The following is a 23,771-nucleotide window of genomic DNA, read 5'->3' as shown; positions in this document are numbered from 1 at the left end:
ATTTTTTAAAATTTAAAACCTGTAATAGACCCTTAGGGGCCTGAATTCAAATAGTAGAGGGCTTCGAATCTTTATGGGTGACGCTGAATGTTGATGGCATGTAGCAGGTTTGTTGTTTTTCTAGTACCTGGCTTTGCACTGCTGTGGCAACAGAAATAGTTACTGAGTGGGCAGTATGGGCTAGATTGTGTCCTAAGATTCATATGTTGAGGCTCTGACCCCCCGATACTTCAGAATGTCACTATATTTGGAGAGAAAGCCTTCGAAGAGGTAATTAAGCGAAAATGAGACCTTTACAGCAATCTTCGAAAAGAAGAACAAAACTGGAGGTGTCACAATCCCGTATGTCAAGATACACTACAAAGCTGTTACAATCAAAACAGTATGGTACTGGCACAAAAATAGACACGTGGATCAATGGAACAGAATAGAAAGCCCAGAAATAAACCCATGATTATATGGCCAATTAATCTATGACAGAGGAGGCAATAATATCCAATGGGAATGGATTGGATAATCCATTTCTTTTCAACAAATGGCATTGGGAAAAGTGGACAGCTACATGCAAAAGAATGAAACTGGACCACTGTCTTAAACCACACATAACAATAAAATGGACCAAAGCCTAAATGTGACCCCTGAAACCATAAAATTCCTAGAAGAAAACATAGGCAGCAATCTCTTTGACATCAGCCATAGAAACATTTTTCTAGATGTTTCCTTTGGTAAGGGAAATAAAAGCAAGTTGAACTGTTGGGACTACCCCAAGATAAAAAGCTTTTGCACAGGGAAGGAAACCAGCAACAAAACGAAAAGACAACCTGCTGAATGGGGGGAGATATTTGCAAGTGATGTCTCCAATAAGGAATTAATATCTAAATTATACCAAGAATTTCTACAACCCAACACACAAAAAACAAATGATCCAATTTAAAAATGGGCAGAAGACATGAATAAACATTTTTCCAAAGATGATATACAGATGGCCAACGAACTTGTGAAAAGATGCTCAACGTCACTAGTCATCAGAAAAATACAAAGCAAAACCACAGTGAGATATCACCATACACCTGTAAGAATGGCTAAAATCAACAACATGAGAAACAACAAGTGTTGGCAAGAATGTGGAGAAAAAGGAACCTTCGTGCACTGTTGATGGGAAGGCGAACTGGTAGAACCACTGTGGAAAACAGTATGGACGTCCCTCAAAATATTAAAAATAGAATTACCATATGATCCGGTAATTCCACTGGTAGGTGTATACCCAAAGAAAATAAAAATACTAATTCAAAAAGATACATGCACCTCAGGAGAAACCAAACTTTGTTGCCACCTTGATCTTGGACTTCCAGCCTCTAGAACTGTGAAGGCTGTTCAAACCACTCAGTATATGGCATTTGTTATGACAGCCTAAGCAAAGAGGTGATCATATCTCAGGCATCCTAACTCACTGAGACCTTGAACTTATTTGCTCACCTGTAGGTTCTTAATATGACAAGTATCCTTCACTGAATTTTATGGGTGAAGTTACATGATATGTTCTAATTGCATTTGCATATTTGGTATATCCAAAGATCTTAAGACATTTCCCTCCTACACATTAAGAGTTGAATGGTTGAATATACTCCCATAGTGCTTTTAACTTATTTTTCCTCTGTTCTCTTCTTTAGTCTTCTTTAAAACACTATCCATTCCGTTTCTATTCTTGGGATCTGGAGTTTTCAAATAGATGCATATTTCCTGGGTTGTACAGTTGCTGCTCATTACAGGTCGGAAGTCAGAGTATATCGGGCCATGGGATCAAAGAACTTACTAGCTATTGTAGATGAGGTTGCTATAAACATAAGGGTGCATGTATCCCTTGGAATTAGTGTTTTTGTATTTTGGGGTAAATACCCAGTAGTGCAACTGCTGGCTCATAGGGTAGTTCTATTGTTAACTTTTTAATGAAACTCCACACTGTTTTTCCAGAATGGCAGCACCGGTTTGCATTCCAAGTGTCCATCAATAGATGAATGGATAAAGACATGGTGTGTGTATGTGTGTATATAAAATGGAATACTATCCAGTTATAAAAAGGAATGAAATATTGCCATTTGCAGTGACATGGATGGAGCTAGAAATTACAATGCTAAGTGAAATAAGTCATTCACTTTCGAATGTCCCCTCTCTGTAAAGAGAGATTTCCTGTTATTCTTCCTTTCTAATCTTACTCTAATAAACTTTTACCTGCTGCTAAGAAAGAAAGAAAGAAAGAAAGAAAGAAAGAAAGAAAGAAAGAAAGAAATCAGTCAGAGAGAAAGACAAATACCATAGGATTTCACTCATATGTGGAATTTAAGAAGCAAAACAAATGAGCAAAGGAAAAAAGAGAGACAAATTAAGAAGCAGGCTCTTTTTTTTTTTTAATTAGTTTTCTTTATTTTTGGAGAGGCAGAGAGAGACAGTGTGAGCAGGGAGGGGGCAGAAAGAGACGGAGACACATAATTGGAAGCAGGCTCCAGGCTCTAAGCTGTCAGCACAGAGCCCGATGCGGGGCTGAACTCAATGAACCGTAAGAGCATGACCTGAGCTGAAGTTGGATGCTCAACTGACTGAGCCACCCAGGCGCCGGAAGCAGACTCTTAATAAAAGAGAACAAACCGGGGCGCCTGGGTGGCGCAGTCGGTTAAGCGTCCGACTTCAGCCAGGTCACCATCTCGCGGTCCGTGAGTTCGAGCCCCGCGTCAGGCTCTGGGCTGATGGCTCGGAGCCTGGAGCCTGTTTCCGATTCTGTGTCTCCCTCTCTCTCTGCCCCTCCCCCATTCATGCTCTGTCTGTCTCTGTCCCAAAAATAAATAAAAACGTTGAAAAAAATTAAAAAAAAAAAAAAGAAAAAGAAAAGAGAACAAACCAATGTTTACCAGAAGGGAGGTAGGTGGGGGGAGGGGGGGGATGGGTGAAATAGGTGATGGAGGTTAAGGAGTGCACTTGTGATGAGCACCAGGTGATGTATAGAAGTGTTGAATCACTATATCATACACCTGAAACTATTACAACACTCTATATTAACTGTACGGGAATTAAAATAAAAAAACAAAAACAACAAAACTTACTAGCTGTGTGTCACCTCAAACAAAGTATCCTCTTGCCGTGACTCAGTTTCCTCATCTTCATAAGATAATGATTCCTATATGATTTTCACAGTTCCCCGAAAGCATTAGCTGCAATGTAAGTGCTATGCCCTGCGCACTAAATGGCTTGTGGTGGGCACTCAATAAATGATTGCCTTTCTCTCTCTTCTGCCCTGTGATCCAGGCTGCTTGTTATATCACTATTTATAAGGTCTAACCCCCAGTCTAGGAACTTATGTAACCTGGTGGACACATGGAATTTGTAGAGAGACGTTTTGATAAAGCAGAAAACGTACGGAGTCACGACGGTGCCAGTTCTCCATGTGGTTCTCCTGCAGGTCCCCTTCCCTCTCTCGAAGCCTCAGTTATCTTACTGTAAAGTGGGGGCTGGGACTACACTATCCCTCTCGTATATTCTATACCCAGTATTTTCCCTGGAAGCCACGGGTCTAAGGAGATGGCTGGATGTGAGAGGTCTTCATTCTGATTTCATCCTACCCAAACCATTACTGCAGTCCCATGGCTACACTCTATGAACATTAGATCCCACTATTTAAATTTAATTTTTTTGTTAGCATTTTAATATTGAATTTAACACACCTCACATAAAATTAGGGTCTTACTGGCTTTAAGATTCAAAGATAAGTAAATTAGTTTGTTTCCTAAAATTTATTTTTGTCCTAAAAGGATACTGCAAATATTGCCCACAAGAAACTCCCAGCTGGGGTACCTGGGTGGCTCAGTCCATTAAGCATCCAATGCTTGGTTCTGGCTCAGGTCATGAGCTTATGGTTTGTGAATTCGAGCCCTGCATCAGGCTCTCTGCTGACAGCGCAGAGATTCTCTGTCTCCCTCTCTCCGCTCCTTCCCCACTCATGCTCTTTGTCTCAATATAATAAATAAACATTAAAAAAAAAAAAGAAAAGAAACTCTCAGCTCTCATTGTGGTGGAGCCCCTGGAATATCTCGCTCCTGTTAGAAAAGATGGGTGTATCATATGGCATCAGTAAGGAGACAGGAGCAAAGGTGCTGATGAACAAATTGTCCTGAGTTCTTTCTGCTTCCGGCCGCCATCTTCCACTTCACGCCTGTGTCCATGTCCAGGGAGAGCTGAGGCTCAGGTGGAATGGGGAGGTGCAGTGCGGGATGGTTGGACAAGTCGAGTTTTATCCACTCACACGGCAAAACAGTGAATGCCACACCTGCTGCTTCCGCCTTCTTGTCCACTTTTTACACACTCCTGGGTGTGAAACAGTTTGGCCCACAGCTGACAAGAAGCGCACTTCCTGACTTAAGGAGAGCTTCCGAGGGATAGCTGTTTCCTTTTCTTTTATAGAGAAAATGACAAATACATATAAATGAGCATCTTAGGGCGCAAGACACACACTAAATTTCATCAGTATTCATGACATGTGCTTCATTCTCTCCACAACTGACATCTGTTAAAAACGAGATTAGGGGCGCCTGGGTGGCGCAGTCGGTGAAGCGTCCGACTTCAGCCAGGTCACGATCTCACGGTCCGGGAGTTCAAGCCCCGCGACGGGCTCTGGGCTGATGGCTCAGAGCCTGGAGCCTGTTTCCGATTCTGTGTCTCCCTCTCTCTCTGCCCCTCCCCCGTTCGTGCTCTGTCTCTCTCTGTCTCAAAAATAAAATAAAACGTTGAAAAAAAAATTAAAAAAAAAAAAAACACGAGATTTGGGAGTGCTATCCTGGTTCCAGTAATTCTGTAACATGGATTCTGCGGTGATGCTTTATTGATTTCTCCCACTTTTGTCACCCTGAATTTACAACGACTGTAGATAACTTTCAGCCCTGCGGAATCTCCTTCTACAGAGACGGTAACACTGTCTATTCAATGAAATGCATTATGTAAGAGGCCGAATCACTTAGTTGTTGAGAACAGCCTCAATTTCATTTGTATGTCGAGATAGCTCCATTTTAAATCTCGTTAGGTAAATTTCTAAAACGGTGATTAAACTGTAGCCAGCCAAGGGAAAACTGGAAATAAATTAGAAGTGTCACTGATTTGAGAACTCTAGTTCTTTCCTGCGTGCCTACAGAAATTAAGGAGCGTCTCTTTTCTGGGTTACAGGCTTTGGTGAGAAATCCGGAAGAAAGAATGTGTGAAAGAAAAAGATGACAACTATGCATGGCAAACAAAATCCAAAGATTATTACAGTGAAAGCAAGAGGAAGTCAGAAGAATACCTACTAGTAAAGGTAAGTGGACACCTGTAAATGCTGAACTCTGATGCTGAACAGGAAAGTGGGTTTCTACACGTATGTGTGTGAGTGTACAGAGACTTACCAAGTGGGGATAGGATAGGATAGGATAGGATAGGATAGGATAGGATAGGATAGGATAGGATAGGATACATAATATGATCTACCATCAAAATATCTGTGTTCTAGAAATGAGGAAGAAAATTAGTAAATACAGTTAATTCCTTACTCTCAAATAAAAGCTAGCTGCCCAAAAGTTGAAAAATAGACTTACCTTTTACAAAGGGGTTCTCTTTTCAGAAAGCAAAACAAACAAAAGCCAAAATAGCCAATGTACTAACTAACTGTGCTGTGCCGTTGACCCATTTCCTACAATATATTTCCAATATTTTATACACACAGTTGTAAAGTTATTATCTTTTTGTTCTCAGTTGAACACTGACCGGCTTAAGTCCAGAGGACAATTGAGCAAGCTAATAGTTGATTATTTTTATACATGCAGTGATTTTCATCCTTAGCTTTCTTGTAGTACAGGTGTGCTCTGTACCTTTAGTGTTAGTCCTTTGGGTCTTTCCCCTATTTTCCATGGCTTTTTACAATAAAATAAGAGGGAAATTGAAATATTTCAGTGGCAGCCGAAACTGGAAACCAAACTGCCAGGCTCATGGGCAGTGCTAGCCTATGATGTCTCAGGACTACATTAGGTGATCTCAGAAATCCATATTTGACACAGTCCATATTTGATTTGAGGGAGATTGATGTATAATGTGAAAAGTATGAGTTGTATCCAAGCAGAATGTACAACAGTTAAGGACAGCATGTACACAGTCTCTCGAAATGCTTCCTTGAGTGAAATAAACAGGTGGATTGCAATTTCCACGCACCAACCCGGCTGGAGAGGACTATCCTTGAGCAGTCAGAGACATGGACTCAAGATTCTTGGTCTTCCACTGACCACTTCTATGACTGTGGTCAAAATGGCTCATCTTCCTTCGCCTCCGTTTTCTTGGGTAGATGAGGATACCTGGATGAAATGAGTTAATATTATACAAAGCACTTGGGAGAATGGTGAGCACATAGAAAGTGCTCAATAATTAATGGCTGATTTTATCCTTGAGTAAAGTGTCCTTCAGAGATGGAAATCTCTGTTGTTTTCTGTGGAGCAGAGAGGTGGAGGAGCCGAAAGGGTGCAGAGGAAGTGAAGGCGAATATGTCTCACCCTGGGCACGTATGCACCGTCCACGCTGCTATCTTGGGAACCCACGGGCACTAGGAAGGATAAAAGAAAGCTACAGGGGGCTCAGTGTGTCTTTCAAACTCGTAGTCGCTTAGGTGCTTCAGGAACAATTGGAGAATATAAACTTAAGTGGTGTAGGATCTTAAATTACAAAGCAGGTCATCTCAGACTCTTGGCTGTAATCTGTAAGGCACGGTGTGATCCGGCCCTAGCCGGATTTATCTCCAGCCTCTCCCACTTGCATTCTGGGCTCACTCATACCTTGTTCCCGACCCTTTCAATCACAACAGATCCTTTGCACACACTCCCCGTGAGCCTTTGCACACACTACCCAGTGCAGCCTGTATACCCTCCCTCCCTGCACCTGACTCCTTCGCACTTTCCTTTCTGTCTCAGACCTGTCTACTAAGAAGAACCACCGCCCCCCCCACCATGACACTGTCTTCCAAAAATATCACTGTTACATTTGTTGTCATTCTCGTCAACACTAACTTTGAGGGTCTTTTTGTCCATATCCTTGAAACAAGGGACATTCAGAAGTTTTCTCATCCTTGCCAGTCTGACAGGCGATGAGCTTGGCTATTTAAAGTAGGTATAAGTGGGGTGCCTGGGTGGCTCAATGGGTTAAGGGTCTGACTTCAGCTCAGGTTATGATCTCACAGTTTGTGAGTTTGAGTCCTGCATCGGGCTCTGTGCTGACAGCTCAGAGCCTGGAACCTGCTTTGGATTCTGTGTAACCCCCTCTCTCTGCCCCTCCCCCACTCGTGCTCTGTCTCACTCTGTCTCTCAAAAATAAATGTTAAAAAAATTTTTTTTAATTTTTAAAAGAAAATAAAGTAGGTATAAGAAAGGACATACAGACAGGCAATGAGGGCAGAAGTTAATCATTCATTAACTTGTCATTAGAGCCTGTTTCCTTTAGGGCACTCATTCTTAATGGGAATTATTTTCTTTATTTGCTTCCTCAGTTATTTTTCCTACCTTTCTTACTGGTCTCTAGGTCCTGTGAGGCTGGGATGATGTTTTCACAATAATATTCTGGGATCCTGGTCCAGCAACTGCTGTATCTGATGTACTTGAAAAACATTCTGGGAGTGAAAAAATGAATGAGAAGGACAGGGTCCCTGATCTCAGGAGCACAGGTGTTGTAATTGAGACAGATGATCGCTTTACAGGACTAGAGATTCAGAATTAGAGCAAGGAGATAATCAATGGGTCTCACAAAAAAATTTGACTCATGGAGGCAGGAGAAAGATTCTAAACATTAACTGCACAGCACAAATAAGGACCAACTTAAATGAGTATAGGCCGTAGTGCCGGGCAGGGTGTTTCCTTTCAGTTGCTGGATTGTGTGGAGATGGGCGGGGTTCGAGGGTAGGGCTCAGGGCAGTGATCGGTTGCCCAACACTACGGAGAAAATTTTGTATTTTAATATTAAGTGCAGCTACACGTATGCATTGCTACTGAATATCAGCCCTGATTATAGTATACCTTATTTAAATAACCAGGTGCATCTGTCAAACTGGCAAGAATGACAGAAGTTCTAAATACCCCTTGTGGGAAAGACATGGACAAAAAGGCTCTCATGATCACTGTCGATGAGACTGTCAACAGTGGCCATATTTTTGGAAGCTAACTTGGCAGTGTTTGTCAAAATGTTAAATGCACATTCGCATTGACCAGATAATAGAACTTTTAAGAGTTTGTCTTCCAGGGGCGCCTGGGTGGCGCAGTCGGTTAAGCGTCCGACTTCAGCCAGGTCACGATCTCGCGGTCCCGGAGTTCGAGCCCCGCGTCGGGCTCTGGGCTGACGGCTCAGAGCCTGGAGCCTGTTTCCGATTCTGTGTCTCCCTCTCTCTGCCCCTCCCCCGTTCATGCTCTGTCTCTCTCTGTCCCAAAAAATAAATAAACGTTGAAAAAAAAAATTTAAATAAAAGAGTTTGTCTTCCAGACAAACTGGTCTGAATACAAAACACTGTATGCACAAGTACATTCGCTCTAGCGCTGTTTTAATAGCAAAAATATGGCAGCAGTTTATGTGTCTATTAATAGAAGAGTAGTAAATAAGTGGTGGTATTTCCATCCAATAGGACAAGGTAGCCCCTGAAATGTATTAACTGAAAGGGGAAAAGCTCCTGAAATTGTGTATATTATGATCATGTCTGTCAAAAGCGAATGAACACAACTTAAGTGTCCATCAGCAGATGAATGGATAAACAAAATTTGGTCTTCGATGGAATATTCTCCCGCCATAAAAAGGAATGAAGTTCTGATACATGCTACAATATGCATAAATTTTGAAAACAGGGGTGCCTGAGTGGCTCAGTCAGTTAAGTGTCCAACTCTTGATTTTGGTTCAGGTCATGATCTCACGGTTCATGAGTTCGAGCCCCATGTTGGGCTCTGTGCTGATAGCACAGAGCCTGCTTGGGATTCTCTCCCTCTCCCTCTCTCTGCCTCTCCCCACTCACATTCTATCTTTCTCTCAAAATAAATAAACATTAAAAAGGGGGGGGGAAGCAAAAAAAAAACCATGAAAACATTACAATAAGTGACACAAAAGGACAAACACTGTACGATTCAACTTATGTGAATTATCTGGACTAGGCAAATTCATAGAGCAAGTAGAGATTACCAGGAATTGGGACAAGGGAGGAATGGTGCATTAATGATTAATGGGATTAACGGGATTACTGTTTGGGGTGATGAAAAAGTCTTGGAAGTAGATAGTGGTGATGGTTGCACAACATTGTGAATGAAATTAACGCCAACGAATTGTACATTCAAAAATGATGAAAATGGCAGATTGATGTCATATCTATTTTATCAGAATTTTTTAAAACTTGAGAGAAAAAGTAAATGAGCAGACAAAAAATAAAAGCAGGCCCAAACACACGTGTGCCCACAGGCACCATATAGTCTGGGAAGTTACCTTCAGATTGTTGACAGTGATTGTCTAACAGATGGAATGAGGGGCAGAGCAGGAGAGAAGAAAATTTTATCCCCTATCCTTGTATATTTTTTTGCATTTTTCACAGTAAGCATAGATTTTAACATTTTTTCAATTGAAGGGTTTTTTTTTTAATTTTTTTTTCAACATTTATTTATTTTGGGGACAGAGAGAGACAGAGCATGAACGGGGGAGGGGCAGAGAGAGAGGGAGACACAGAATCGGAAACAGGCTCCAGGCTCTGAGCCATCAGCCCAGAGCCTGACGCGGGGCTCGAACTCCCGGACCGCGAGATCGTGACCTGGCTGAAGTCGGACGCTTAACCGACTGCGCCACCCAGGCGCCCCTGAAGGGTTTTTTTTTTTTAAAAAGTCATCCTGATCTGTGGTAAAACCCTAGAGTTGGTACCATTTTCCAGTTTACAACCAAAACAATCCTGAAAGGTCTGTTTCCAATTGAGTGTGCTCACATATAACATCCCTGTGTGTGCAATGTTTAACCTGGAGTGAGAATTTAATTACAGTTTAAAACAAGAAATAGTTTTCCTTTTCTAAATTAAACTACATCTTGTGGAAAACAGGCTCTCGATATAGAAAGAACTTGATCTTATCCCTCCCTCAAAGAAGACCAACTCCTCTATCTAGTAATTTCCTGCAAAGGAAACTGCTTCTGTTCGTAGTTTTACATCCTCTTTGTTAGTAAAGCATCTAAGGCATGTTGGCTATAAAATAATGAGACTTAATATCAGAACACCCAGAAGTTTTTATGCATAATAAGAGATTTTTTAACCATAATAAAATTCCGTGAAAATAGCATTTGAATGGGTCATCCATTTTGCAAAATGTGTAAACCCTATAACGTAGTCACAGGTTCGTATAAGTAAAGAGAATATATGGAAGGGCATGCACTTCATGTTGGAAACCTCAAGGAGATGATCTCATGAATGGTGTCAGATGAATGGAGATTACTTACTTCTTTATATGCCTGTGCCATGTTTAATTGTTACAGTTAAGGGCTTTCTAATAGCTTTATTAAGGCAGAACTGACCAGCAATTAAACTGCACATATTTAAAGGGTACAATTTGAGGAGTGCCTGATGGCTCAGTCAGTAGAGCATGGGGGTCATGAGTTCGAGCTCCAGGTTGAGTGCGGAGTTTACTTTAGAAAAAAATAAATTAAAACAGAGTGTCAGATTTGAGGAAAACATGTTGTAACTCTATGAGGAGGGAGATGCTAACTAAACTTACCCTGGTAATAATTCCACAACGTGTGTACGTCCAGTCATTATGCCGTCCACCTTAAATTTACACAGAGCTGTATGTCAGTTATATCTCAAGGAAACAAAAAAAAGGCAAAGAGAAGGATGAGGGGGAAGATGAAACTGGCAAAATATTTTCAAATACAATTAAGAAAGAGGATCCTCTGAGAATTCTTAAGTGTCTTGCTTTTTGTTGCATGTTTGGCACTGCTTAGGCAGTAAAATAAAGCAGCAGCTCAGAGCTGAGAAGCCAAAAAATAAAAAATAAAAAAATAAAGTGGGCAGCCTGATAAGTTTTGGCATATGTTTATACTCATGAAGCCATCACCATAATCAAGTTAATGAAAACATCCATCATTCTTCAGTCTTCTCATGCCCCTTTGTAATCTGCCCTTCCTGCCCTATCCCACTCCTCTCTTACCCCAGGCAACCACTGATCTTGTTTCTATCACTGTGTATTAGTTTGCGTTTCCTACAATTTTGTATGAATGAAATCCTACACTACAAATTGTTTTGTCTGGCATCTTTCACTTAGCATAATTATTTTGAGATTCATCCATGCTGTACTGTGTATGATGTTCCATTCCTTTATATTGTTGAGTTGGATTCCATTACCTGAATAACCTCCATTTGTTGAGTTATTCCCCATTAATGGGTGTTCGAGTTATTTCCAGTTTTTCACTATTACAAATAATGCTACCACGCATATTCATGTATAAGTCTTTATGTGAATATAGGCTTTCAGCTCTCTTGGGTAAATATCTAGGAGTAGAATGGCTGGATCCCATGGTAGGTATATGTCAGCTTTTTGAGAAATTGTCACACTGTTTTCTTAAGTGGTTGTACCAGTTTACATTCCCACCTGCCCTGAAAGAGAGTTCCAATTCCTTCACCTTCTTATCAGTAGATGGTATGACCAGTCTTTTTCCATTTCATCCATTCTGATAGGTATGTAGTAATAACTCGTTGTGGTTTTAACTTGCTTTTCCCTAAAGACGACTGATGCTGAATATCTTTTCACATTCTAACTTGCCATCTGTATATTTTCTCAGTGAACTGATTCAATCTTTTGTGCATTTTTTAAAAGTCGGTGTTTTGTTTTGTTTTGTTTTTTAAGTTTTATTTATGTAAGTGATCGCTACACTCAACATGGGGCTTGAACTCACAATCCCAAGATCAAGAGTCAGATGCTCTACTGACTGAGCCAGCCAGGCACCCCAGGTGTTTTGTTTTCTTATTGAATTTGAGAGTTCTTTATATATTCTGGATGCAAGTCCTTTCTCAGATGTCTGCTTTGCAAATATTTTCTCCCAGTGTCTACCTTGTTTTCTCTTTTTCTCAATGGTGTCTTTTGAAGAGGAGAGGTTTTTTTGATGTGTTTAATTTGGGGTTTTTTTGTTTGTTTTTAAAAAAATTTTTTTAATGTTTATTTCTTTTTCAGAGAGAGAGAGACAGAGCGTGAGTAGGGGAGGGGCAGGGAGAGAGGGAGACAGAATCTGAAGCAGGCTCTAGGCTCTGTGCTGTCAGCACAGAGCCCAATGCGGGGCTCGAACTGACAGAATGAGATCGGGACCTGAGCCAAAGTTGGACAGTCAACCGACTGTGCCACCCAGGCGCCCCTTGATGTGTTCAATTTGTTTTAATTTGAATTGTTATGGTGAGGGACATCTAAGGATATTTGTCAGCCCTCACAATTTTTACATTTAGATACCCACCCTACACGGTATCAAGCATGTTAAAACTCACATGTATCCCACATTAAAGATAATCTTTTACTCTCTTCCCTTTTTAAAGGCTTTTTAATTCATTTTGAAAATATTTATTACAAGAAACTCATTTAGTTTCTTATTGGCTATAATTCTTCAGGATTCATCATGTATCCTTGATGATTCATGCCAAGTAAAAAATGTAACTTGAAATTACCTTAAAACATAATGTAATTTAATATAAGCTACACTTTATCAACTAACAAAGTTTGACAATACATTAATTTTTGTAGATATTAATTTAAGTATTTATTACTTTAATTTGGGTAGTTTTCTTTTTCATATTTAGAAGCCAGTAAGTTTGTTTGCTTATTTTTTAGCTCTGGAATATATGTAGCTTCTACAATTTGAAAAAAAAAGCCTGGTTAAAGTACGTTTAAGGAAAAATATAATAATTAATAAATTCAAAAGAAAACAAATAACTTAAGCATGTTCTCAAGCATGTAATAGGCAATCATTAGGTGTGAGTAACCGGGTTTGAAAGAGATACTTGGAGACTGACTGGCATTCATAACACTAAATGTTAAGGGGCTCCTGGGTGGCTCAGTCGGTTAAAAGCGTCGACTTCAGCTCAGGTCATGATCTCGCGGTCCGGGAATTCGAGCCCGCGTCGGGCTCCGTGCTGACAGCTCAGAGCCTGGAGCCTGTTTCAGATTCTGTGTCTCCTTCTCTCTCTGACCCTCCCCCATTCATGCTCTGTCTCTCTCTGTCTCAAAAATAAATAAATCTTAAAAAAGAAATTTAGAACACTAAATGTTGAGGAATTTGATGTGTTTCTGCTGGTACTCAAATTTCCTGCTGAAGTTTGGTTAAAACAAAGAAACAAACAGACTCTCTTTTGGCTCCGAAGTCTCACAAAGTGATGGTTCTTATTTTTTAAATTTTCTTATTTTTAAAAATGTTTTTATTTCAAAATTATTGCATGATTTATGTAAAGATAGTCAAACAGGAAATGTATTTTATGATGTTGAATATTAAAGGCTCTCACTTCCATTCTTCAAAGTTAACTGTTAAACATTTTCTTTAATTAAAATAAATAGAAAACAGATGCAAGTTCTTTTATTCCCTTCAAAGCAAGAAATAACTTTAAAATCATCAAAGATATATACAAATATAGGAATATCTAAATGTCAAATGAATGATAGAGATTAAAATATGTGTCCTTCGTATGGAAGTCTGCTTGAAAACCATTTAAAAATGTTAAACGATCATTAGGAAAATGCAAATCAAATCCCATAATAAGATACCACTTCATCCATTAGAATGGCTATTATATATGTATTTTTAAAAAGTGCTGGTAAGGCTGTGGATAAATTGGAATCCTGTGCATTGGTGGGAATGTGAAATGGTGCAGTCACTGTGGGAAACAGTATGGCCATTCTTCAAAAAAAATTGAACTAGAATTAGAGTGCCTGGGTAGCTCAGTTGGTTAAGCGTCCGACTTTTGATTGGGGCTCAGGTCATGATCTCATGGTTTGTGAATTCGAGCCCTGCACTTGACATGCTCTCACTCCTCCTCGCTCTGCCCCTCCCCTGCTCACGCTTCCCCTCGCTCTTTCTCTCTCTCAAAATAAATAAACGTTAAAGAATTTTTTTGAAATAAAAAATGTTAAGCTAGAATTACCATATGATCCAGCAGTCCACCTCTGAGTGCGTACTTAAAAGCATTGTAAGCGGAGACTTCTTTTTTTTTTTTAATTTTTTTAACGTTTATTTATTTTTGAGACAAAGAGAAAGAGAGCATGAACAGGGGAGGGTCAGAGGGAGGGAGACACAGAATCTGAAACAGGCTCCAGGCTCTGAGCTGTCAGCACAGAGCCCGACACGGGGCTCGAACTCACGGACCGTGAGATCATGACCTGAGCCGAAGTTGGCCGCTTAACCGACTGAGCCACCCAGGCGCCCCTGTAAGTGGAGACTTCTTGAACAGATACTTGTACACCAATATTCATAGCATTACTCACAACCGCCAGTGGTAGAAACAAGCCAAGCATCCACTGACAGGTGAATTGATAAACAGAATGTGGTCTATACATACAATGGAATACTATTCAGCCTTAAAAAGGAAGAACATTCTGGCACATGGTACAATATGGAAGAACCTTGAGGACTTTATGCCGAGTGAAACAAGCCAGACACAGTAGGACAAATATTGTATGATTCCGTTTATATGAGGTTCCCAGACTAGTCAAATTCATAGAGACAGAGGTGGAATAGTGGTTGCCACGGGCTGGGGGGGAGGGGAAAATGAGGAGTCACTGCCTCATGGCTACAGAGTGGCATTTGGGGATGACGAAAATGTTCTGGAGAAGGATGGTGATGATGATTGTCCAACAATATAAATGTACTTACTTCCACAAAACCCTACACATAAAAATGGCTAGAATGGTAACTTTCATCTCACGTGTGTTTTACCACAACTTTGAAATAACATTAAGAGGAAAAATTTCCGAATGTTTCCAAATAAAAAAAAAAAAAAAGCTAAATTACCACCCTAATGCACTTTAGTGATAGCCAAAATTTCCTAATGGTCTCATGGCCCAAAATGAAAGAGCAATATTTTCAAAGGGAAAAAGATTATTTTCCTCTCAAGTGATCCTTTAAATGATACTTCTGACTTTAGTAGTGCCGCTTCAGAAAGAAATAACCAGCCACCTCACAGGCATTCTTTAAAGACTTTACACATATTAACTCATTTAATCTTCAACAGAGCCAGGAAAGGCTGTTATTTCCATTTCAGAGATGAGAAAGGACGTGGAGAACAGAGAGGTTATGTAACATGCCCAAGGTTACACAGTTGGTGAGAGGTAAAGCTGGCTGTCAAGCCCTGGAAAGATGGTTCTAGAGCCCACAGTGCTCTGAGCCACTACGTTTTCCCATCTAGTAGTATCAGGGGAGCTGTCTATATACTGGGGGAGCATGCCTAGAATTTCTACCGGGTGGTTATACCTGGAAAGCTTAAGAGTATTGATACTCTTTTAGCTTTTCTTCAGTAAAAGCTTGTGCCTTGAAATATGTAAATAATTTATCTCCAACTGGAAATTATTCTTCAACATTTACCTGGCTTTTTAGTAGTGCCAATCTTGAAGGAGGTGCAAGAAAATGCTATACACAAAAATGTAAGTTTTCTAAGCTTTATCAAGGAAAAAGCTCTGGAAAGACTATCTCCATATTGAAAGAAGATTCTTATATTCTTTCTTTCATCCTAAGATTCATGCCTCCCACAACCTTACATTAATTTAAAAAATAATCATGTTTATGTTCAAACAAATTTAGGAAACGGTGAATTACAAAGAGTTAGAATTTCTTTACTGTGGGACTTCTTGGGGATTAACATACTAATAAACATTGTGTTGGGACTCCTGGATGGCTCAGTGGGTTAAGCATCTGACTCAGCTCAGGTCATAATCTCACAGTTCATGAGTTCGAGCCCCACGTCAGGCTGTTTGCTTACAGCTCAGAGACTGGAGTCTGCTCCGGATTCTGTCTCCCTCTCTCTCTGCCCCTCCCCCACTCACCCTCTTGTCTTTCTCTCTCAAAAATAAATAAACATTAACAAATTTTTTTTAATATTGTGAATTGCCAAGAAAGGGAAATCATATGTATTATGTTAAATAATATATTAGTATATGTTATATAATATACAGTTGTTTCCCAGGGTTCTTTTACCACTACTGCTCCCATGGAAAAGCATGAGCGGTTGAGTGCTTCCTGGAACACTTTTGGGAATCTGGGACATAACTAGGGATTTTCCAAATCTACCACCAGGGGGCACTCCCCTCCCATTTATATTCTGACAAACATTGGCCAAAACTTCATTTTCCCTCAGCACCCATAAGACAGGCAGACATTTTGAAGCAGACTTTGCTAAAACCTTTCAAATGATGAAGAAAAGAAATAAGAAAAATGAGAAGTTCTATAGTCACACCTCCCAAATCCATGAGGCTGAGCTGAAGAAATAGCAAGTCTGCTAAACTCTCCTGGGCCAGTATGGAATACAAGTTGTCAGCCATATTGCTTGCCTTTTTCCACTCCTGTTTCTTAGCCAAGTGACCTGTCTGTCATCTTGACTCCCAAGAGCATCTATGGGCTTACCTTCTCACATCTGAGGATAAATCCCATAGACCTTAATGTTTTCACAGGTTAAATTATTCTCTAATTTAAATTTCCCAGGTCTGCACTGTGATCTTTCCTCTCAGTCCTGGCTGGCAGTTCTGAGGTACCTCTGTGGTGGTGAACCAGTATGGCAGTTCCATGAATGTTCTAGTTATGATTAAATGTGCAGTAAATGTGTCACCCTCATGTCGCTTGCCAGGGCACACTTTATTAATCAGCAAAGCATGCTTTCTTTGTAAAACTCAGAACCAGTCCCACAGTCCTTCCTGACACTGGGCCCCAGGCAGGCATTACCAATGGGTTGCTGTTAATGAGAATGGAAAAATCCTTTCATCCAAGCTTAGGATATAAATTCCACCTACCTCTGGAACCTTCTGTGTTGACTCTCTCAGATGAATGTAATCTCTGGTAGCCTCTACTGAAAACACAGACACAGACACACACACACATTTTAAAAAGCCTATTTTGGGGGCACCTGGGTGGCTCAGTCAGTTGAGCGTCCGACTCTTGGTTTTGGCTCAGGTCATGATCTTACAGTTCGTGGGTTCAAGCCCCGCGTTGGGCTCTGTGCTGACAGTATGGAGCCTGCTTAAGATTCTCTCTCTGCCCCACCCCCACTTGTGCATATGCTCTCTCAAAATAAATAAACTTGAAAAAAAAATTTTTAAGTCTACTTTAGCTCCACAATAATGAAAGTCTCTGTTATAAGCCCATCTGAGCCTTATCCGTACCTTATCCATAGAGCACTGGAAAGATACTGTACCTTATTGGAACAGGAGGCTTGTTACATCCCAGCATGTGCCAGAGGCTTAAATTTGGCCCATTCTGTTGTTTAACTTCTGACTGATATGGATATCATGTGCTTATGCCCCATTTTGATTAGCATGTCCTTGGAGTTGACTTTGTACAAGCTGCTCAGAAAATAGCCTCTGCTCTCTGTCGAACTTTAGCAAGTATCAGGCATTAAAGGGCCTAACCTGTTACGGTAGGCTTTGAAATGAATTGTCATCTTTCAGGTGTTTTTTTTTTTTTTTCTTTTAGCATTCACGAATAAGATGGGCAATACTTTGTAGTCACTAAGCTTGAACTCTGGAATTAGATGGGGTTCCACTCTTTGCTGCCTACTTAATTATTTTAGAGCCTTTGGCGAATTTCTCCTTCACCGCTCCAAACCTCCTGAAAAATAGAGGCAATAATAATACCTATCGTGTTGTGGTTCATTTATAAAATTAACGTTATTGTGTATCTATTTTGTACCATGATTGGGTGGATTTAATGGAATGGGACATGTAACTAATTCACTTATTAAATGATACTATTGTTATTATTCCTCTTCTATAGCACTAGTGTTTCAGCTGAAGCCCTCATGAAAGGTGGGGGCAAAAGATGGCCCTGGTTCTTGAATTCCAAGTTGATTAGAAATGAAATGTAGGTGGTAGACCAGCAGTCATTTAATTTTAAAATTGTGCACGGGAGGTGAACTTTCCGCAGTGGCCAGCGGGGTGCGCTGTGTGAACAGAGTACGCGACTGCCACAGCCTGGACAAGGTCGCGCTCGCCCTCAGGGGAATGGGGCTCAAAATGGTGAGCAAGTTCAACTTAACCGCCAATTCTCTAGCTTCTGTTTCCTGCTGAATTGAACTCCGTCCACATTCTAATGGCAGCAGAATTGATTCACGTGTACTAGATGTCCTCTCTGACCAATACTGCTTTTGCAAAGAAAGCGATGTGCTTGGGGAAGCGTGAGGAGAAAGTGACACTGATACATTGGCTAATTGTTAAGAAAGCATTATGGAAATACTGTAAATGAAAAATTGACTACTGAGGAGAGAGGATAACACTGTGGAAAATAATAAGACAAGGAAATCTTGGAAAGCACTAGTTCATCAGCCACTTTCCTACTGTTCAAAGTCACAGTCTGGCCACAGTGGCCAAGTTCTAAGGACCAAAAGGTGAAGTTTTTATTGACAGCCTCTATGATTTTTTATATTGTTTTTATTGGATTTGCGATTTAGAATCTCACATTCTTTTAGTCTTGCCTCTTGAAATCAGCTTCAGAAAGCAACCCAGTCACCTGAGCAAATTTCAAATTTATCTTTTTTTTTCCAAAAGAGCTGTTTTTATTCCAAATACGAATTTCCACATTGGGACTTAAGGTATGCAGCATACGTCTTACATCAATTACATTGTCTTATAAAAATAATTCAGCTTCTGACATTTGGATAAAAGAAATATTGTATCTTGTTATATAATATTTATTCTTGATTATCAGTGAAATCAAGGTTTTTTTCTTGTATTTACTGGCCATTTGTATCCCTTAGGAAGTTGCATATTCCCATCCTTCTTTTCCCATTGATTTGTTTTTTACATTAATAGATTAATGGGGCACCTGGGTGGCTCAGTTGGTTAAGCATCCAACTCTTGATTTCAGCTCAGGTCATGATCTCACAGTTTGTGGGACCGAGCCCTGCGTCAGGCTCTGTGCTGACAATACGGAGCCTGCTTGGGCTTCTCTCTCTCCCCCTCTCTCTCTGCCCCTCTTGTTTGTGCTCTCTTGCTCTTACTCTCAAAATAAATAAATAAAGTGAAAAAAAATTGATCAAGAAGGAAATCATTGATTTGGGGGTGACGGACCATGGTACAAGCAGCAGGTCTTTTTTTTTTTTTTATTTTTTTTTCAATGTTTTTTTTATTTATTTTTGGGACAGAGAGAGACAGAGCATGAACGGGAGAGGGGCAGAGAGAGAGGGAGACACAGAATCGGAAACAGGCTCCAGGCTCTGAGCCATCAGCCCAGAGCCCGACGCGGGGCTCGAACTCACGGACCGCGAGATCGTGACCTGGCTGAAGTCGGATGCTTAACCGACTGCGCCACCCAGGCGCCCCAAAGCAGCAGGTCTTAATAATACAGTCCTGATCACAAAACAATTCCAAAATATTGGAGAAGGTGAATTCTCAGCTTCTGCCTAAATTTTAGAGTTAAGTGTTGTGTCTTGACTTCTCTCTCCCACTTGGCGTCAATCTGGAGCTCACAGATGGCTGGTTCCTCTTCTTCAGAAGAAGGTGTGTACATTCTCTGTGAGCCCTGTGGCAGGTGCAAAGTGCTTGGAGAGAGGGACTCTTCCATATTCCATGCAGAGCCCCGTAGAAGAGGTGGGTCGTGCTGCTTGGCCATCCTCCTTGAGAGAAGGCACCAGGGGCATTTGTCTGTGAAAGAGCATAGCTCGGCCTACGAAAGGGAGGTGCATAATTCCTTCATCAGCCTGGGCAGTGATTGGATTATAATCATTTCTGTATCTTGCACTCGGGGCAAGTGTTGGTTGGGATGATGGTAGAATAAATTACCAGGGACTCCATCTGCCGAAATATCATTCAGGTAGTTGAGTGCTTTCACAGGCAACAGTTTTGAGATTAAATTTAATGATACTTAGTTATGAAAACATTTGCGATATTCAAATTTGTGATATAATAACAAAGTGCTTATTAATGCATTCAAAAGCAAGATCTGATGTACCATAATTTCAAACTAGTCAGGAGTGTATACAATATTTTGGGATGTAAGTAACCACATAATGCTATCGAAGACTTTCTCTGATTTCTACTGAGACTGAGTGACGGGTTCTGCTAATATTTACGTAGTTTGTTACTCATATTCATAACTGAAGAAATGCTCCTTTTTAAGTAGACGTTAGTGAAAAAAAAATTAAAGATGTAATTTTTACACTTATCCAAGTTCCATTCTTGAATCCTGTAGAAGGATGCCCTGGGGATCCAGGACCCCTGACTGAAATCCCTTGGTCTCCAGGCCGGTGGGGGTTGGTGCTGGTCGGGACTGGTGCTGACTACAAAGGGGTATGGAGGATGATAGAACTGTTCAGTCTTGGATATGATGGTAGTTGAAGTACTATTTATTTTTATCAAAAACGAGGAATGCCATATATGAAAGTTAGAACTCAGAGAGAGAGGGAGGGAGGGAGGAAAAAAAGGAGGGAGGAAGATGGAGAAATGGAAAAGGAGAAAGAGTGGTTATGACTTGAATATTGCTAATAGAAGCAGCCACTGTAAACTGTCCACAATTATCCAGTGCTTTCTTAAGAGGCAGTGTGGTGTTAACGGTCAAGGAAAAGGACTCTGGAATGAACCTCCCCGAGTTTAAATCCTGGCTCTGCCGGTTAATGGCTGTGACCCAGGGCAAGTTACATGACATCGCTCTGTCTCAGTTTTATCATCTTTAAAATGAAGATGGTAATAAGTCTGCCTACCTCATATGATTATTTGGGGATTAAATGGGTTAATATATTTAAAGTTGCTTATTAGACTAGTGCCTGGCGTATATTAAGCACTATAATGGCATCTAATATTTAGAAATGCTTGAGGAAGAGGCCAAGGTCATAAAGAAGAGCTCAGTCAATGCCAGGGTTTATACATCAGCAATCATAGAAAGACTGTTCAGTCAGGAGAAGTTAGTCATTAACAAAAAATGTCCGTGTTTATGTGTTCAGAAGACACATCGGCTTACTTGTTAATATTCTTCTAAATGCATTTGCAACTTCTTTTTTTTTTTTTTTTTTTTTTTTTTTGGCTCTGCCTGCACCTCACCTCTCAGATGTATCAACTCCCAACATCCTCTTCCTTTTCCAAATAACTTCCCCTGCTGGCCCACCTCACATGATGTGTTTCCAGAGGACAAAGCCAGTGCATTTTTTGCAACATTTGCAAATGAAAATCATACCCATAATAAAGGCTCCAGGTCTCCTATAAAACCCTGGTTGACTTAACGATGAATACTTAGGTTTAGGTTGTTAATTATGATTGATATTTAGTATCATTCAGATAGTCTCTAAAACTGTGTTGGATATTTACAACATGGCAAAACGTTCACCTGCCAAGTCTCTTAACAGAATCCTGCTGGGATTTTAGTCTTGGGGTGTTTTACCACTAGGAGCACAGTTTGTGAGCTTTCAAATCATCTACAAGTGAAGAATTTATTGAAAATAGGTTTCTATGACATACCCAGGCAACAGCCCATTTATCTGGAGAACCAGAAACTAGGGAATCATGGACACCTAAAATCATGAAATAACCCAAAAACTTCATTTGAAGTAGTTAAAACTGGGACACCTGAGTGGCTCAGCCGGTTAACATCCTACTTCAGCTCATGTCATGATGTCACAGTTGGTGGGTTCGAGCCCCACGTCAGGCTCTGCGCTGACAGCTGAGTGCCTGGAACCTGCTTCGGATTCTGTGTCTCCCTCTCTCTGTGTCCTGTCCCCCTGCCCCCACCCTCCACCCCTGTTCATTCTCTCTCTCTCTCTCAAAAAAAAAAAAAACAAACAAGCAAACAAACAAACATTAAAAAAAATAATAGTTTCAACCTTCTTCAGTAAGTCTTAAAGGCTTAAAGCCTTAAAGGCAATTTATAATGAGAAAGGATGGGAGATTACCACAGCAACTTCTTTTTAACGTCAGTAAAAATATAGACAGCCAGTTCTTATTTTTTGTGGTAGTTAGGTTGTAGAAAGTTGCCTTGAGGACCAAATTAGCAAATGCTGAACCAGCTCCTAGGGGAAATATAGGGTTAGACTCTGATGAATCTCTGGTCACAACATCCTCATCAACCAATCAATACATAACCTTGTTTTATGTGTGTTTCGGTTTGAAGACACTTTATTTACTGTATATTGTGGCTCCATTAACATTGAACTCATAGCCAACAGAACTGGAGCTTATGCGTGAATGAATACACCCATTTTCCAATACACCCATTTTCTGAATAAGGCACATCGCAGTTTTCTTATGCTTAGGAATTCTCACCAGCATTTCAAGGCTATGCTTTGGGACCATTTAAAACAGCCAAGTCATGGGGCGCCTGGGTGGCTCAGTCGGCTAAGCGTCTGACTTCATTCAGCTCAGGTCACGATCTCACAGTTCGTGGGTTCGAGCTCCACGTCGGGCTCTGTGCTGACAGCTCAGAGCCTGGAGCCTGTTTCAGATTCTGTGTCTCCCTCTCTCTCTGACCCTCCCCCATTCATGCTCTATCTCTCTCTGTCTCAAAAATAAATAAACGTTAAAAAAAATTTTTTGAAACAGCAAAGTCACCAACAAAAAGCCCAAAAGTGCAAAAAACACGGTGCTAAAAAAGACCATGTAAAGGACACTGGTTTACGGTCTGTGCACTGAAACAAGAAGGCAGGGTGTCATCTTGTTTGACCTTAGCTAAGGCCTCGCTCCGAGGGTGACTCACATTTTTTGCCCCTCCGTACATGTCTGAGAATGACTGCAAATGCAGCACAAGTTTGATCTTGGGGTGGCGAGTAAATTTTAGCAAGTAGACGAATTTGCAAATATGGAATGCATGAAGAAGGAAGATCGATTCTATTCATAAGAAAAAGAACAAAAAAGAACCTATGTGGTCTGTTCCTCCATTCCCAAACAGCATTAGCTAAGTATAGAACGTACATTGGATAAATGCCCAGTGAATCGTATGCCTGTGCCAGAGTGCAACCCTGCCTGGCTCGAAGCCCACCCATCTCTCCATCACAGAGCCTCCAGAACTTGGTTAGGGGTGAGCAGACTCCAGCCTGTGGGCCACATCCCGCACACTGTGTTTTGGTATGGTCCCAAGCTAAGAAAGGGGTTTTTTTCTCTTTTACTAGGGAAGACCATTTCTTGGCCTTTGAAAATTATATGAAATTTAAATGTTGGTGTCCAGAGGTGACGTTGTATTGGAACACAGCCCACACCCATTTGTGTATGCACTGTCAATGACTGCTTTCATGTAATGAGCCAGTGGTATACATCTGCCACAGAAACTGTGCGGTCCCCAGAGCTGAAAAGATTTCCTGTCTGGTTCTTTATAGAAAAGTTTAATGACCGGTGATCTAAAACAGTGCTAGTGGTCACAACGTAGGGTCTTCCACAGGCAGCTAAAAGCTCTGTGTGGCAATAAAACTTTATCTAGTAGAGGAGGAGTAAGTTTTAGGCAACAGAAAAGAGGGTTTTCCCTTCCTCCGTCCCATGTCCTCCTTTTCAGACAAGGTTAGATTTCAAATCACTGTTAATGAAATGATTCAAGGATTTACCTCACATGTTGAAGAAAACTAGAAACTA

General features: G+C 40.7%; 2 long non-coding RNA genes across 5 annotated transcripts in view; one reads left to right on the top strand and one right to left on the bottom strand.

Moving 5' to 3' along the window:
- Window positions 1–23,771, top strand: part of LOC123383572 — a 75,136-nt gene that overhangs the window by 13,154 nt on the left and 38,211 nt on the right. Inside the window, exon 2 of one of the 2 annotated variants that reach the window (XR_006593414.1) lies at window positions 5,206–5,332. This is a non-coding gene — a long non-coding RNA (uncharacterized LOC123383572). Of the gene's footprint in view, window positions 1–5,099; window positions 5,333–23,771 lie in introns of those variants that run through there. The other variant, XR_006593413.1, reaches the window with a different exon arrangement.
- The window catches only part of LOC123383575, a 54,863-nt gene that overhangs the window by 29,652 nt on the left and 1,440 nt on the right, over window positions 1–23,771 (bottom strand). For 2 of the 3 annotated variants that reach the window (XR_006593419.1, XR_006593420.1), the window contains exon 2: window positions 17,025–17,080. The exons of the other annotated variant lie outside the window; for it this stretch is intronic. This is a non-coding gene — a long non-coding RNA (uncharacterized LOC123383575). The remainder of the gene's footprint in view (window positions 1–17,024; window positions 17,081–23,771) is intronic. 3 annotated transcript variants of the gene reach the window in all.

Source organism: Felis catus (assembly GCF_018350175.1).
Source record: "Felis catus isolate Fca126 chromosome A2 unlocalized genomic scaffold, F.catus_Fca126_mat1.0 chrA2_random_Un_scaffold_64, whole genome shotgun sequence".
NCBI lineage: Eukaryota > Metazoa > Chordata > Mammalia > Carnivora > Felidae > Felis > Felis catus.
Note: the sequence above shows the minus strand (reverse complement) of the source record. Positions and strands in the feature narration are given on the sequence as shown.